Source organism: Cetorhinus maximus, chromosome 18 (assembly GCF_964194155.1).
Source record: "Cetorhinus maximus chromosome 18, sCetMax3.hap1.1, whole genome shotgun sequence".
In the NCBI taxonomy this organism is placed as follows: Eukaryota; Metazoa; Chordata; class Chondrichthyes; order Lamniformes; family Cetorhinidae; genus Cetorhinus; species Cetorhinus maximus.
This window is the reverse complement of record NC_135896.1, coordinates 37759170-37777607: the sequence shown is the minus strand read 5'-3', so window position 1 is coordinate 37777607 and position 18438 is coordinate 37759170. Positions and strand designations below refer to the sequence as shown.

The 18438-nt window shown below is 39.3% G+C and overlaps 1 protein-coding gene across 3 annotated transcripts in view; it reads left to right on the top strand.

Annotated features, from left to right (window-relative positions):
• Positions 1-18438, top strand: part of cdc42bpb (CDC42 binding protein kinase beta (DMPK-like)) — a 194315-nt gene that overhangs the window by 38022 nt on the left and 137855 nt on the right. The window contains exon 1 of one of the 3 annotated variants that reach the window (XM_078562423.1): positions 7882-7900. The exons of the other annotated variants lie outside the window; for them this stretch is intronic. The gene's annotated coding sequence lies outside the window, so the exon portion shown is untranslated. Of the gene's footprint in view, positions 1-7881; positions 7901-18438 lie in introns of those variants that run through there. 3 annotated transcript variants of the gene reach the window in all.

The window sequence follows — 18438 nt, the reverse complement described above, 5'->3', positions numbered from 1 at the left end:
CAGTGAGGGAACGGCGATAGATTTCCAAGTCAAGATGGTGAGTGACTTGGAGGGGAACTTCCAGGTGGTGGTGTTATCAGGACAATTGTCATCAGGACAATTCGCAAGAAAATGCCAATGTCAGGGGAAACCACATTTATACTGTATGAGAAGAGAGTGCTGATTGTTTGGCAAATAGACTGTGGTAGAGGCATCATCATGGAGAATGCCCCAGTTGATATTTGCGCTGCAACATTGTACTATGGCGATATAGACCAGCCACAATTGTGTAAATCAGTATTCATTGAGCTTTTGAACTCAACTTATGCAGTTGAGCTCAGCCTTAATAACACCATGTATACCCAAATAGATGGTGTTGCCATGGGATCCCCTATAGGCCCAGCTCTCTCAAACATCTTTGTTGGGTTCCATTAGAAACATGTCTTCAATGGAAGATCACGTAACTTCCTACCCCTTGCATATTTCTGATATGTGAATGATATGTTTGCTATATTTAAATCCACAGCTGCTTGTAATAATTTCCTTGCATGTCTTAATGGGCTCCATCTTGCGCTCAAATTCACCTTTGAAATGGAGCAGTCAAATGAACTTCCTTTTCTTGACGTACTAGTTGAGGAATCTGCCAGGGGATTCTCTACCACAGTCTACCACAAGCCTACATTCACTGGTCAATTCATGCGTTGGGATTGTTACAGTTCCACACGCTATAAGATTGGTCTTATCAGCAGCCTTGTAAATAGGGCTTGAGCCATTTGCTCACCATGAAATCTTGTTGCTGAAATAGGGCACCATCAAAGACATCCTGCAGGATAGTGGCTACCCTGATCAGATCATTTTGCGCTGTACATTGCATAACCTCATGAATGGGCCCAAGGTTGTCACTTTCGGTTCTGAAACATAGAAACTAGGAGCATGAGTAGGCCATTCGGCCGTTTGAGCCTGCTCTGCCATTCGTTATGATCATGGCTGATCATCCAACTCAATAGCCTGCTCCCGCTTTCTCCCCATACCCTTTGATCCCTTTCGTCCCAAGAGCTATATCCAACTCCTTGAAAACATACAATGTTTTAGCCTCAACTACTTTCTGTGGTAGTGAATTCCACAGGCTCACCACTCTCTGGGTGAAGAAATTTCTTCTCCTCCTCAGTCCTAAATTGTCTACCCCGTATCCTCAGACTGTGACCCCTGGTTCTGGATTCCCCCACCATCGGGAACATCCTTCCTGCATCTACCCTGTCTAGTCCTGTTAGAATTTTATAGATTTCCATGAGCTCTTCCCCTCATTCTTCTGAACTCCAGAGAATATAATCCTAACCGACTCAATCTGTCCTCATACGTCAGTCCCGCCATCCCAGGAATCAGTCGGATAAACCTTTGCTGCACTCCCTCTATAGCAAGTACACCCTTCCTCAGATAAGGAGACCAAAACTGCACACAATATTCCAGGTGTGGCCTCACCAAGGCCCTGAACAATTGGAACAAGACATCCCTGCTCCTGTACTCGAATTCTCTGGCTATGAAGGCTAACATACTATTTGTTTTCTTTACCGCCTGCTGCACCTGCATGCTTACCTTCAGCAACTGGTGTACAAGGACACCCAGGTCTTGTTGCACATTCCCCTCTCTCAATTTATAGCCATTCAGCTAATAATCTGCCTTCCTGTTTTTGCTACCGAAGTGGATAACCTCACATTTATTCACATTATACTGCATCTGCCATGCATTTGCCCACCCACTCAGCTTGAACAAATCACACTGAAGCATCTCTGCATCCTCCTCACAGCTCACCCTCCCACCCAGCTTTGTGTCATCTGCAAATTTGGAGATATTACATTTAGTTCCCTCATCTAAATCTTTAATATATATTGTGAATAACTGGGGTCCCAGCACCGATCCCTGCGGTACCCCACTAGTCACTGCCTGCCATTTGGAAAAAGACCCGTTTATTACTACTCTTTGTTTCCTGTCTGCCAGCCAGTTTTCTATCCATCTCAATACACTACCCTCAATCCCATGCGCTTTAATTTTACACGCCAATCTCTTTTATGTGGGACTTTGTCGAAAGCCTTCTGAAAGTCCAAATAAACCACATCCACTGGCTCCCCCCATCAACTCTACTAGTTACATTCTCAAAAAACTCGAATAGATTTGTCAAGTATGATTTTCCTTTCATAAATCCATGCTGACTCTGCCTAATTCTGCCACTGTTTTCCATGTGCTCAGCTATTAAATCTTTTATAATGGACTCTAGAATTTTCCTCACTACTGACGTCAGGTTGACTGGTCTATAATTCCCAGTTTTCTCTCTACCTCCCTTTCTAAATAGTGGGGTTACATTAGCTACCCTCCAATCTGTAGGAACTGTTCCAGAGTCTGTAGAATCTCGGAAGATGACCACCAATGCATCCACTATTTCTAGGGCCACTTCCTTAAGTACTCTGGGATGTAGATTATCAGGCCCTAGGTATTTATCGGCCTTCAATCCCATCAATTTCCCCAACACCATTTCCCTACTAATACTGATTTCTTTCAGTTCCTCCCTCTCACTAAACCCTGTGTTCCCCAACATTTCTGGTATATTATTTGTATTCTCCTTTGTGAAAACAGAACCAAAGTATAAATTTAGTTGGTCAGCCATTTCTTTGTTCCCCATTATAAATTCCCCTGTTCCTGACTGTAAGGGACCTACATTTGTCTTCACCAATCTTTTTCTCTTCACATACCTATAGAAACTTTTACAGTCAGTTTTTATGTTCCCTGCAAGCTTACTCTCGTACTCTATTTTCCCCTTCTTAATCATTCCCTTGGTCCTTCTTTGCTGAATTCTAAAGTGCTCCCAATCCTCAGGTCTGTTGTTTTTTTCTGGCCAATTTGTATACCTCTTCCTTGGATCTAATACTATCTCTAATTTCCCTCATAAGCCATGGTTTGGCCACCTTTCCTGTTTTACTTTTGCGCCAGACAGGAATAAACAATTGTTGCAGTTCATCCATTTGCTCTTTGAATGTTTGCCATTGCCTATCTACTGTCATCCCTTTAAGTAACGTTTCCCAATCCATCATAGCCAACTCACGCCTCATACCATCATAGTTTCCTTTATTAAGATTCAGGACCCTAGTCTCAGAATCAACTATGTCACTCTCCATCTTGATGAAGAATTCTATCATATTATGGTTGCTCATCCCCAAGGGGCCTTGCACAAGTAGATTGCCAGTTATTCCTTTCTCATTACACGATACCTAGTCTAGGATGGCCTGTTCTCTAGTTGGTTCCTCAATGTATTGGTCCAGAAAACCATCCCATATACACTCCAGGAATCCCTCCTCTATGGTATTGTTACTAATTTGATTTGCCCAATCTATATGCAGATTAAAGTCACCCATAATTACAGATGTTCCTTTATTGCATGCGTCTCTAATTTCCTGTTTAATGCCATTCTCAACATTACCACTACAGTTGGGGGGGGTCAATATACAACCCCCACTTTTTTTGCCGCTTAGTGTTTCTTAGCTCTACCCATATAGATTGCATATCGTCGGAGCTAATATCTTCCCTCACTATTGCGTTAATTTCCTCTTTAACCAACAATGCAACTCCACTGCCTTTTCCTTTTTGTCTGTCCTTCCTAAATACTGAATACCCCTGGATGTTCGGTTCCCATCCCTGCAGGACACCCTGCAGCCATGTCTCCGTAATCCCAACTATATCAAATCGGTTTACATCTATTTATGTGGTTAATTCCAAATTTGTTCCAAATATAATAAACGCTTTTTCCCTGAAGATTTGTCTAGAAGTTAGGGTGCATATTACACATGGTAACAAATCAAAAATTTTTCTTTTTTTGCAGCCAGACAAGAACATCTTTTCTCGACCCATTGTGAATGATAATGCATACTAACTAGAAATGTTGTGTTTTGATATTAATTTTAAATTACCCTTGTTTCTAAGGCAAAAATAAGAATTGTCTTTTCATTGATTTTTGTATTTATAACCATAATTTTAGAAAGAAATGATCAAGAAGCTAAAGAGATCGTTTACATTCATTTGCATGTGTCTGCTCCTGGAATGAAATTGATTATCTCCAATTCCAAGCATACTCAAAAACAGGAGGCCTACAAATGGCTCGCATATATACCCTACTGCCTCAAGTTAGCCTGTGCAGACAATTCCCCTGTGAGCGAACTATGAACAATCTGTTAGATGACAGGTCATTGCCGTCCTGAGAAACTTGAATACACATTACATGCTACATTTGATCAATCGATTTAAATGCTGTCAGCTCAGTCGGTCTACTTGAATATGGCACATTTTGCATTTGTGAGAGAGTCGGCCTCAACAAACTAAGGTGGGAACGGACCCCTTAGCTTAGTCAAGTTTGCTTACCATTTTTGTCAATAAGGGGTCATTTGAACTGCAGTGTTACAAAAGTCTAGGTATGTATTATACACGGTGAAATGCAAATTTGATTTTATGTTCATGAAAATTGGAATGCTTAATATTTTCGACGTGTATTATATTTGGAAAATTGCTTCTATTAGACCCTCCTTCTTGTATCCATCTCCTACTGGCGATATAATGCCCTTTATGGAAAAAATTCCAATAGGTTAAGCTATTGAATGATGTCTAGGCAATATGCTGAAGGCAGCCCCAGCAAAATTTTATATTTCTAGGTTGAAATAATCTATATCAACTAGATTTTTGATGCATCTTTCAGTTGAAAGAGGAGAGAGGCTGCATTTTGAGTTCTACCTTTTAGAATGTTAAGGGAACTTTTTTGCACATTTTCTACATATATTCTTGTAGTATTCTTTATAAATTTATCATTGCTTTTTAAGAATCAGCACCCTGCTTCTGGTAACCTCGTTGATGAAACTTGATTTTATGCAATGCTAAATCTGACATGTAAAATACAAATTTGCAGATGGATAACTTTGTCTTTCAGGAATTTTTTTTCCCTTCCTTTCAGCATGTCTCTGCGAGGAAAGATTTTACCCTTTTTGGAAAAAGCAAATCGTGTGTTTTAAAAATATTGTGTAACTGACATTAGTAGCATTACATCTCACAGGTCTAGTTTGCATATTGCAAAAACCACATTAAATTAGTGCTGATTGGTTTACATTTAGCCAGGGAGATATTTTCACCAATCAAAAAACAGTTCCATTTACTAACCAGCTATACGAAGTTATCAATCTGATGGCTTAATTTAATTTTTAACCATTCAAGATTTGCAGGTAGCACAAAACTAATTATTTTCAAGGATTATTTTTAGTTTTGATAATGCACAAATACCAATATATATAACATATTAAATATGTGAAAGAAAAACTCAATTGAGCAAACTGTAACTGAAGTTACCACCAGACAGCCCAAAAAAAAGGCTGTCTTTTTTTTCTCCTCAAAAAGAGACCACCCACTTGGCTAACATTGGACTCTATCTTGACTTTGGCCGATCATCTGGAGTTTTTGATGCCCTAACTCTCTCTCTCTCTCTCTTGCTATGCACCCTCTTAGTTTAAAAATGAAATCATGCAATTCTTCACTCCTCACCGCCATCTTTAAGGAGGATTGGACGATTATGGCAGTACCTCCGCAATTTCCGCCCTTACCTTCCCTCAGCATTGTCGGATGCATCCCATCTGGCCCTGGTGACTTGTCTTAACTTGAAGCCAGCCTTTCTAATACCTCCATTTTATTAATTTGTAGCACATTCAGTATTTCAACTGCCTACTCATTCACTGTCACTCCTGCAGTATCTTCCTTCGTAAAGACAGATGCAAAGTACTTATTTAGTACCGCAGGCATGCCCTCTGCCCCACCTGTCCTCTTACTATTAATATGCATTTAGAAGACTTTTGGATTTGCTATCATGTTAACTGCCAATCTGCACTTATGAGTGTAAGTGTATCTCTCTTTCTCTCCTATTTTATTTTTCACTTTTCCCTCTGAACTTTCTGTATTCAGCCTGGTTCTCACTTGTGATATTAACTTGACATCAGTCATACATACACATTTTCTGCTTCTTCTTGCTGTCTCTTTCATTATCCAGGAACTTCTAGCTTTGTTTAGCCTACCTTTCATCCTCGTGGGAATGTATCTGGACTGTACCCAATCTATCTCCTTTTAAAGACAGCCTATTGGTCTGTTGCAATTTTGCCTGGCATTCTTTCATTTCAATTTACCTGGGACAGATTCATTCTCAGCCCACTGAAATTGGCTGCCTTAAATGTTTTTACTCTGAATTGCTCCTTGTCCTTTTCCATAGCTAACCTAAACCTTATGATATAATGATCACTCTTCCCTAAATGTTTCCCGACACCTGGTCCACTTGACCCACCTCATTTCCCAGAAACAGATCCAGCAATGCCACCTCCCTTCGAAAGCAGAATACTGTGGATGCTGGAAATCTGAAATAAAAACAGAAAATGGTGGAAATACTCAGCAGGCCGGGCAGCATCTGCAGAGAGAGAAACAGAATTAACATTTCGGGTCAATGATCTTACATCAGAACTGGGAAAAGTTTGAGATATAATAGGTATTGAGCAAGGGTTGGTTGGGACAAGGATGGAGGAAGGCTTGTAACAAGGTGAAAGACAGGAGAAATTGAATGAAAGAAGAGTTAGTCTTGCACCCTAACACAGGCCTTCCTTTTATCCTTTTCTCATCCACCTCTCGCTTTATAAACAAAGACAGAGTATAAAAGCAAGGAAGTTATGATGAACCTTTAAAAAACACTCTGGTTCTACCTCAGCTGGAGTACTGTGTCCAATTCTGGGCACCTCACTTTAGGAAGAATGTGAAGGCTTTGGAGAGGGTGCGGGAATGATTTATGAAAACTGTTCCATGGAATGGGTGTCATCTGCTACATCATTAGATTGGATAAGCTAGGGTTTTTCTCCCTGAAGAAGAAAAGGTTGGGAAGAAATTTGATAGGGGTGTTCAAAATCACAAGGGGGCTAGACGGAGTAGATGGAGAGAGGTTATACCTTTTGGTGAAGGGTTGAGAACCAGATTTAAGGTTATTTGCAAAAGAACCAAAGATGACATGAGGAAAGACCTTTTTACGTACCAAGTGGTTAGGATCTGGAATGTACTGCCTGAGAGTGTGATGGAGGCAAATTCAATCATGGCTTTCAAAAGAGAATTGAATAAGCACCCAAAGAGAAAACATCTGCTGGCCTACAGAGAAAGGATGGAGGAGTGGGACTAACTAAATCATTGTTGCAGATACTAGTGCAGCTTGAGGTACCAAACGGCCTCCTCCAGTGCTTTAACCATTCTATGTAAACAGCATAGTACAAGGCTGACTAGGGCTATTGAAGAAAGGCAGGTTATGCAAGGCGGGAAAAGAAAAAAGTTAGGTATCAGATCAAATTCTAGAAATGGAGGCCCGGGTCCCTGGCAGAGAGAACTTATAGGAGAAAACCTCATGTAGATTTTTTTAACTAAACATTAATTTGTGGTTAGGACTGTTTGCAGGCAGATTTTTGACATAGTTGTTAGGGATTAATGAGCTGATCAGAGATCCAGCTTTCTTTAAAGGAAAAAGAAATATCGGAAATTGACTATCTAAACCTTAGATCTCCTGCTGAGTTTCCTTCAGCTCCAGCCCCATCCTGATTGATCTTGCTATCTCTGGCCCCAGTTTTGCTATCATCTTCATGCACCTTACCCAACTTACTTCCAACAATGATGCTATGCTGTCTTTCTTAATTCTGCCCCTGTGTAACTTGGATGGTTTAATTCTGATATCTCTTTGTAACTATGCAAATCTTACTAATTTTTTAATTTCTAATACATACTAGTGCAGTACAGTTCCAGAAATGTGGGGCATCATTTGATGTACCATTGAGTGTAGCTCATTGTTAAGAGATGACAACTTTTCAATTGTTGGAATAATAATGTAAGTATTTTTTCACTCCATTCATTTTGGATATGTTCGTTAGGTTGTAAGGAAATCTGACAAGACTTGGATTGGAATTTTTGGATATCTTCAAAATTATATTGCCTGTGCTGGTTAGCAGATTTTAGTTCAAAGTTCAGGAGCTTCTTGTAGTTTAGATGATTTATAAAAGAGTACATAGTGTTTTTTTTTTCCCCCTTTTGCTCATAAAAGCAATGGTAAAAATTATCAAGTAGCCATTTGGTGAATTAGTTTAAATTGGGCTTTGAACATATCAGGAAAAGAAGGATTTTTAAAGAGAAATGTGTTTAAATTGGCCATGACAGTGTGAAAGAAATTCTACAATATAAGAACTTCATGGTACTCAGTTTGGTCTGGCTAACCATTATGTAAGTTAATCTAGAGCACTGAAACAATTTTTTGTTTGTAAATGGGCATTATCATGGCAGTTTTCAGTAATCGTTTTTACGAGGTCCTGTTTTAATTTATTATCTCTTACATTGCAACTATTTTCTTGGATTCTCTTTTCCTGTCCCCATCAATTCTACACAATTGCTAAGCAATTCTCTGCTAGGAGATGTGGATGGGTGTTCATTCACTCTCTAGATTTTTACTTGCCCTTAAATTTTGCAAGTGAAATGGTTCACTTCCACTTCACAACTCAATTTGACTGCCTGCTTGGTTGAGATTGATCTTGATGAATGAAGAATCATAGGTCAAAACTGCAGTGCTGTCATTCTAATATAGCAATTTACTCTTAAGGGATTTAAGTTACTGAATTCTTGATTATATGCTGTTTACTTACAAGCATTGGGCAGTGTAAAACCATTTCCAGTTAAACTGCCACAGCACAAGTTCTAATATCATGAAGGATTCTTACCTTATGGTTTTGTTTAATTTTTCAAAAAAATGCTTGCCCGAGTTAAATTTGCATTGCCCTACAACTTAATAGCAAGTGTGATTTCCCGTGACCTTTCTTAACCTTGTGACCTCACAAAAGAGAGGTCATGAATCAGTGACCTGAGTTAACTCGAGGAACAGCACATCATCTTCCGATTAGGCACTTTACAGCCTTCGGGGCTCAACGTTGAGTTCAGCAATTTCAGATCTTGAACTCGGTTCTCCATTTTGATTCTGGGCTTTTTTTTGTCATGTGCTGGTCTGAATCTTGTTTTTCATGTTTTTGCTTTTGGACACAGCTATTCGTTATTCTGCCATTTGCACTCACTCTGGTCATATGCTTTATTTCTCCCGCCCTCTACTCTTTCTCAGAGTTTCCCTTTTTTTCTTCCTCCCCTTCCCCCTTTCACTGGCATATAACCCATCATATCTGTACCTTCCTTAAGTTCTGAAGAAGTCATATTTGACTTGAAACATTAACTCTGTTTCTCTCTCCACAGATGCTGCCAGAGCTGCTGAGTATTTCTAGCACTTTATTTTATGCCTGATTTTGCATTCTTTTTAGGCTTATTGCACCAAAAAACATCATCGCTTGAAGCTGCTTTTAGAGTTGAAATAAGCAGAAGTAAACCGTATTATATACCAGTAGTAACACTAGGATTGTAAATTGACACTGGCTGCCTAGTGTGAGACAAATTTCATTTAGAAAAGCATTGTCGGAGTGCTTACAGATCTGAGGGCCCAATGAAGTGCATTCCAGGACTGACCTATGTTCATTGGATTGTGCTTGTGTACATAGGTTCCTTCTTTTGAAAGTTACTTTGCTCATTTTGTTGTTGTACTGCAGACTTCACACCAAAGCTGAAAATCAGGTATCTGGATGATTGTAAACATGTCAGTGTAATGTACAATTCCAGTCAGTGCGAAACCCGTCTTTTACTTAATTGTAAACATTTTAAACCTAGGTGCTTCTAGCACCGCAAATCTTTTCTGCTGACTGAAAAGGACTTCCTTTCTTTACATGGAAAATACAGTCTTCGCACAGATAGGGGCTAAACTGTTTTCTCCGTATACATCTGAGCACAAATGTATGGAGCTCAGCATCACCCTTTTGGGTAGAAACTTTCCTTCAGTACTAGAAAGGAAGGTAATTGGACATCTATATAGGGCTGATCAGAACAAAATGCAGAAATAAAGGTAAAAGCTTGCCTCTTTTTGTTTTAGTGAGCCCCATAGGAGGCTTATTTGTCTTCCATCTTCAGTTCTGATTAACCCATCTCTTCTCTTTCCGATGTGAAGAACTCTGTGCTCTATTGCTGTATATTTTTAACTTCAAATGTCCAGTATTTGCATTTTTCCCTAACCCCTTTTTAACTGTCTCAACAAACATTGCTAATTCATGTTTTATTAACTCCAATCTCATTTGCACTCTCATTCCTCGACACTATTGATCAACTACACTGCTCCAGTGAAGCTCAGCACAGGCTTCAGAAAAAGTGTCTCATGATTTTGCTGAGCCCACTGAAATCTCTAGTCTGAACATTGACTTAGTAACATCAGATCTTAGCTACACCTATATGTTCACAGCAGTGGACACTTGCAATGTGAGGAGAGTCTCAATATATCCAGGAAAGGAAGGTGGATTGACATTTGGATTGTCAAGTCTTCGTCAAAGTACAGCCTAGTATGGATCCATTCTTTTTCTCTCTTCATCATAATGGTGAGAGACTATGATCTGTGGAGCAGCTGAAAGATTTAGTTGCCTATGTGTGTAAATTACTAAAAAGGTATTGCAAAAAGACTAATGGAATGCATCCCTCTATCTCCAGAGGGTTGGAATAGTTTTGGGCACTGAACTGCAAGAAAGATATATTCATCTTGAACAGGATAGAGCATAGCTTTATCAGAATGATGGCTGAACTTAAAAGGGTTAAATTCAGAGGGCAAGTTACATAAACATGGTTTGTATCCCCTTGCATTTAGAAAGTTGAGGGGTGATCTAACCAAGGTGTTTAAAATGATTAAGGGATATAAGATAGATACGGAAACTATTGTCTCTAATGGGACAATCTAGAACAAGGTGGCATAATAACATTAGTGCTAAGTGAGTTAGGAGTGAATTTTGGAAGCAATTTTTTCCCCCACAAAAGCCTACGGCAAATCTGGAATTTGCTCCTTAAAGACTCTGGATCCTGGATCAATTGCGATTTCAAAGGCTAAGATCGATTAGATTTTTCTTAGGGGTATCAAGGGATATGGAGTTGAGCTACAGGCCATGCTTTAATGGAGCTGGCTCCAGGGACTGAATGTTCTTATTTTCCTTTGGCATTTGCCATTTTAATTTTATTTTTGTTGTATTCTCAGCTTGTCAGCATTGCCTTTGATTACCTCTGAAAGCAGCTTCTGGATTAGGAACTGCAAGACCGCTTCTTGGTGTCAAGGGTCTGAGTTATGATGAAAGACTGGAGAGGGTTGGGTATTTCAGCCTAGTAAGAAGTGTCTGAGAGGTGATTGCATGAAGACATTCAAGATAGTAACCTCCTGAATTTTACTTCAATAAGTGAAAGTAAGATAAAGAGCCATGCGTTCAAACTGGAACTTTATGGGTGACTTTAGGAATAATATCAAGAAGTTGTTCACTTGGGAGTGATCAACATTTGGAAAGGACTTGCCAATAGAGTGGAGAGAAAAGCCTTGGGTATATTTAATAAATAATTTGCTGCTGCAATGAATGGGATGTCTGTGGGATGTTTTGTTATGGTTGAGGGAAACCATTCAAAATTACCCTGTGCTCAATGCTCTCTGTGACTGGTGTTTCTATTGGTTCTCTTCTTTGCTCCATCCCCCACCTATTTTTCCAACTGTACTCAAATGTCCATTTATCTCTATGTCATTTTACTATTGAAGTCACCTAATTTTAATAGCAGAGTGCTTTGACTGCTAACAGTCACTGAGTGCTCAAAAGAAAATTGGGCATGTTGGATTCCCTAAGACATTGAAGGGAGTAGACTTTTCACTGGTGAATTGTGGGATAGCTTATACTGCTCTCGTGTGCCCTGTTTTGTTGTGATGTGGAAGGAAAGGGTGGGAAGGGGCCTGAAATAGAAACTTAACTGTAATTTCAGAGATAAGGAGACATAGGATCTCAGAGACACAGTGGAAATGAGAACAACACAGGAATATACTTGGGAGAGGCATTTTGGCAAATGATGCTTCCTGTCAAGCCTGTCATTTATATAATTGTAAAAATTAGAACTCTTAATCAGGTACCAATTTTATGATAGTTAAAATTGAAATACAGCCTGCAAAGATTGTTCTGCATCTCTTTTTTTATCTCTACCTTTGGTAAACTTCAGATTTTCCAGATCAGTTTTGGTTTCACATTTGTTTTCATGTATTAAACATTAAATTAGTTCCCCAGCAAAATGTTAACTTGTTCGTAATAATTCAAGAGGTCTTTAAACTTTGGGTACCTATTGTAAACTTAAATTTTGGATGCCTTTAAAGCCAGAAGGATGAAGTTGGACTGCAATGAGATCTTAGCTGGATAATAACTTTTGAAACAGATCTTTGACTTACAGCTATTTAGTTCAATGCCTCACTTTTGTACTACTGCATGATGCAACAATTCAGTATGTAAAACCTATTTTAGTTTTAATGTGAAATTAATTACATTGCAAAGCCCTCTCCTACATTTGTCATATAGTTTGATTGCAAATAGATAAATCCATTTAAATCTTGAGTGTACGAGCAGTTGATTCAGAATGTTTACCAACCCTTAGAAGGTCAAGTCTTCTCTCAATTTGGACAGCATAGACGTATTTGTGGAAGGAAAGGTACAGGATATACTCACTCTTACACAACTCTTAGGATCTAAATAGAAATGATATTTCTTACAGAATGAGGGAGTGAAAATATTACCAAATATTATATGACATTACATTAGCTAATTACTTAAATTTGGGTTAAAGCTTCTGTACAGCACATTATAGAAGCAAATAATGGCAATTTATTTGTCTCAAAGGTTGATTTTCAGTGTATGCTCCTTTCAGAAGTGTATCAAATGTGAGCTTTCCTGTACTGACAGTGAACTTTGGGACTGTAATGAAAATGGCACAGAGATGCTTCACTTTCCATGGAAACTAATAAAAACAGAAAGCGCTGTAAAAACTCAGCAGGCATGGAAGCATCTGTGGAGAGAGAAACAGTTAACATTTCAAGTCTGAAATGACTTCTTCGGAACCCAGTGGAAATTAAGATTGGCTACTTCAGCCAATTAGAATTGTATAAAACGCTGGTGAGGCCACAACTGGAATACTGTGTGCAGTTCTGGTCACCACATTACAGGAAGGATGTAATAGCTCTGGAGAGAGTGCAGAGGAGGTTTATAAGAATGTTGCCAGGGTTAGAAAAGTGTAGCCACGAGGAGAGATTGGATAGGTTGGGGTTATTTTCCTTAGAACAAAGAAGGCTGAGAGGTGACTTGATTGAGGTGTACAAAATTATGAGGGGAATAGATAGAGTGGACAGGATAGAATTGTTTCCCTTGATGGAGAATTCTAGAACCAGGGGACAAAGATTCAAGGTAAGCGGCAGAAGGTGTAGGGGGGACATGAGGAAGAACTTTTTTACGCAGAGGGTAGTAGGTGTCTGGAATTTGCTGCCCAAGTTGGTGGTAGAGGCAGAAACTTTAAACTCTTTTAATAAGCACCTGGATCTGCACCTAAAGTGCTGTAAGCTGCAGTGCTATGGGCCGGGTGCAGGAAGGTGGGATTAGAAAGGACACTTGGGTGTCCTCGGGCTGGCATGGACAAGATGGGCCAAATGGCCTCCTTCTGTGCTGTAACTTCTCTATGGTTCTATGGTAAGCGCACCTGCTTGATTTATGAAGAAGGCATTTGTAATACCAATCCAGTCGACATTGTCCTTGTTAAAAGTTGCTACTTTTCATCTTCCTCTTACTTGCAACTCTATTCATAGAGTGATTCTACAAGGATTGTTACAGCATTCGGAATACATTTTATGGTATTTTCTAAAATTTAGGTTTCTCTGTTGCTATAAATTGGAACAAATTTCTTCATAAGTGCTGTTTTCATATGGAATACAAATAATACTTTTTTGTTCAAGTTGAATGACAGTTTATTGTTCTCCTGTAATAAACAAGACTGAACTGACAGCTGTATAATTTGATTTTGTGCCAGTAAGCAAACCAAGTCTTAGCAACATCAAAGCTTTGATCTTTTATTTATTTAATCTGTTTTCTGTGCTTTGATCATAAAATATGATTACTTTCATGAAAGGAACAGGGTCTGAAGACTTAAAATTCAACTACTTGTAAGAGAAAATTAACTTGGAGTTTTTTTTACACACTGTGCACTACAGTAGACGGTGTTGTCTTCAGTACACTTCCAAATATGACGCCAGTTGTGTACTCTGTGACTCAGCAATAAAATAAACCCTGCATTGTGAAATGGACAAAGTTTACGAAGGAGGCGTAGCTTGGTGCTACACCAGAAAGCTAGGCTTCAATTGTTTGGCCTAATTTAAGATGTAGTTATATTCGAATCATTTGCTCTAGCATTAAATTATTCTCTTATTATACGGGTATAAATTAACAAGACAAGGTTTGAGACTCACTGAAATAGGCACACCTTGGACTGTGGTAGGGTAGGGGGAGGGAAAGGATAAGGTAAAGCACATTCCCTTATTCTGTTTGGATGGGCTGGAAGCACAGATGACTCACACCTTGTATTGCAAAAGCATCTAGTGTCCTTTCTTGTTTTCTAAGATAAGAATTTGATAGAATTTATGATTGAATTTCATTTTAAAAGGGGAAACAAATGTTCTGGAGATGGAAATCTTGACTGGTTTCAGTATTCATTATGCTTATTAGTCAAAAAAGCTTTTTGGGATTTTTTGCTGCAGTTGATAAATAATCATTGCATATAAAGGGGAAATGTTAAGTTTGCAGAACCAGTGTAAGTGAATGGGAGTGAGAAATATCAGAAGTACGTGTCAGAAGTAAATGTTGACATACTTACTGTTACACTTGTTATTTTTTCTAAAGAATTTAAAAATGGTGGAGGAATTATAAAAATTCCAAATATAAAAATTTCAGTAGTTTTTTTTTAAAGGACAAAACGTGTGCATTGATGTGCTAAACCACTTCCCATTTTAGGGCCCATTTTATAGTTGTAATTTCCCTGCAAAGCTTGAAAATATAGCCTGAATTGGGAAGCTGACACTACACATGCAGAACATGGGAATTTTATTTTTGTTGTTGTCCTTTTTAACCATGTAGCACATAAGACTTTTCAGAAGTGACATGTGGAAAAAAAAACTTCTAAAGAAACGAGTGTTTTGGATTTGGAATGCATGACTTATAGGGTGGTGGGTAATGTTTCAGTAGACACCTTCAAAAGGGAATTGGATAAATTATTGGAGGAAAAAAATGGCAGAGGAATGGACCTAACTGGATGGCTGTATGAAAGAGCAGGTGCAGATTTGATGAGCCTGCTGTATTGTACTATGCTATGCTTCTATGAACACTTAGTGCTGCAGGGATACCTGTTTTGCTTTGTTTCACTTTGGAATTAGTTTGAGCCCTAAAATTGCTTTAATTTAGCTTTGATGCAATAAAAGCAGAAAACACTCAGCAGTTCTGGCAGCATCTGTGGAGAGGGAAACAGAGTTAATGTCTTAGCTCCATGACCTTTCATCAGGGACAGACTTGAAACACGAACTATGGTTCCCTCTTCACGGATGCTGCCAGACCTGTTGAGTGTCTCAAGCATTTTCTGTTTCTGTTCCAGATTTCCAAAACCTACAGTGCTTTGCTTTTCTAGCTTTGGTGCAAACTGATTTTGTCTTTGCTTAGTGGGATAAATACATCTGAGGTGGACAGAAAATAATTACTCCAAGAATGTTAAAAATTGTCATATCTTGCTCTGTTCTTGGATTATATTTTTTACTGAAAACAATTTGTTCAAATGTTCTGTGAAAGACAAGAGTTGCCATATTGTTGCAGCTGAAAGTTTAAAAGAGATGAATTGAGGATTAATCTTCACGATAAGATTAACTGGACCATTTTAGTTGTGCTGAGTTATGTTGTCATCTAGCTTTGAATATTGAGTTTGTCCATTTGCACCAGGATAAAATGGATCTATTAGCCAACCTTTAAACAATTTCAAAAGGTCTTTCCTTTTGGTTGATAAAAACAAGTTTAATTTTTCATAAGTTTAATAAGCCTTTTTTCTATGCATTGTCATTTTGTACTATGCTAAGAGGACCTAGCCATAAGCCTTGTTGAAACAACAGCAAATATTTACATACTGCCTTTAACACCATAAAACATCCCAAGGTGCTTCATAAGAACGTTATAAAACAAAGTATGACACTGAGCCACATACGGAGAGATGAGGTAAGATCTTTGTTTTAAGGAGAGTCTTGAAGGAGGAAAGAGAGAGAGAGAGGCAGTGATGTAGGGTAGGTATTCCAGAGCTTATGCTTAGACAGCTTGAAGGCATGGCCACCAGTGGTGGAACGATTAAAATCAAGGATGATCAAGGGGCCAGAATTAGAGGAATGCTGATATCTCAGAGAGTTGTGAAGCTGGACGGGATTGCAGAGATAGGGAAGGGCGAGACCATGGAGGGATTTGAAAACGAGAATGAAAATTTTTAAATCAAGATGTTGCTTGACTGGGAGCCAAAGTAGGTCAGTGAGCACAGAGGTGATAGTGGAATGGGAGTTGGTGCGAGTTATGACACAGCAGCAGAGTTTTGTATTACCTTAAATTTATGCAGGGTAGAATGTAGGAGTCCAGCCAGGAGTGCATCAGTATAGTCAAGTCTAGAAGTAACAAAGCTATGAATAAGCCAAAACAAGGACAAAGTCAAGGGCAATGTTAGAGGTGAAAATAGGTGGTCTTAGTGATGGTGCAAACATGAGCTCAGAAGCTTATCTCAGGGTTAAATGCGACACCAAGATTGTGAACAAACTGGCTTAATCTCAGACTGTTGCCAAGGAGAGGGATGAAGTGGGTAGCTAGAGAACAAAGTTTGGAGCGGGGACCGAAAACAATGGCTTCAGTCTTCCCAATATCCAATGGAGGAAATTTCTGCTCATCCAGTACTCGATGCCGGATAAGCAACCTGATCATTTAGCAACAGCGGAAGAGCCGAGAGAGGTGATGGAGAGGTCGAATTGGGTGTTGTCAGTGTTCATGTGAAAACTAATGCTGTGCTTTCGGATGTTGTCGCTGAGAGGCAGCATAAAAATGAGAAATAGAAGGGGGCCAAGGATAGATTCTTGGGAGAAGTGTGATTGTTTTGGCTACTATTAGCTAGCTAAGACTTGGAACCAGGTGGGAGCAGTCCCAACCAGCTGGACATCAGTGGAGAGGCGTTGGAGAGGATAGTTGGTGGTCAGCTGTGTCGAAGGCTGCAGATAGATCAAGAAGGACGAGGAGGGAAAGTTTACCTTTGCCACACAGGGGTCATTTGTGACTTTGGTAAGAGTGTTTTGGTACTGTGGCAGAGGTGGAAACCCGATTGGAGGGATTCAAACATGGAACTCCAGGAAAGATGGAGTGGATTTGTGAGGCAACGACAGGTCCCAGGACTTTGGAGAGGAAAAGGATTTTTGAGGCGAGGAGTGATGACCACCGATCTGAAAGAGAGCCAAACACTGAGGAGAGAGAGAACTGTTTGCAACATTGCCTAACATGGGCACTTAGAGGGGAAGTTGGATGATCAGTTTAGTAGGAATAGGATAGTTGGATGAGGAGGTGGCCTCATGGATACGATGAGCTCAGAGTAGGCATGAGATGGGATAAGAGAGAAACTAGAGAAAGATGCAAGTTCAGGCTTAGAGCAGGTGGGGTAGTATTACCTGAAGTTTTGGCCAGGTGGGTTGCTGGGACACAGCAGAGGCAGCTGATCGAATGGTCTTGATCTTAGTGACAAAGAAGTCAATGAGCTCTTTGCACTTGTTAGAGATGAGGGTGGAAGGGACGGGGAGAGTGGTTTGAGAAGATTGTTGTCACTTGTTTGGAGAGTAGGATTAAAGTAGAAAGATTGTTGGAGGTCATGTTAACTTGGAAATTTGTGTGTGGACTTTGCCAACATCTATAGCAACTCAAACTCCACAACTGCAAAACTATGCTAAATTGTCTAATTTTACACTGTTTATAGTTGAAAAGAGATCTGTAAACAATGTTTCTTGTTTTATGGTAGTCAAAAATGTTGTTATAAGATGTGGTGGTTTCAGTCAGAATTTCTGTCGGAATGCTGGGACATAGGCTAAATTATACCAACTTGGCTGAGATCCCGTTCTCAATTGTATTGCCATTTGAGGTATTCAGCAAATAGTCTGGGTTTTTCTCCACAAAGGAAGGAAATGTTGGGATGGGAAGATACAGTTGTATCACTGCTTGTCTACCTCCACGCACTTAGGTTTGGAATGAGGAGGGTTGTTTGCTCGTTAGTGTCCTTTGTTGCATTTGGTGTTCCAACATAAAGTGTAGATTTTTTCCCCATCTACTTGGTTTAAGAAGTATAATAAGGTAGCATCATTTTTTTTTCTGATATATGAAAAGTGAATTTCGGTTTGTGACGACAGTTCCTGAGATCTTTCAG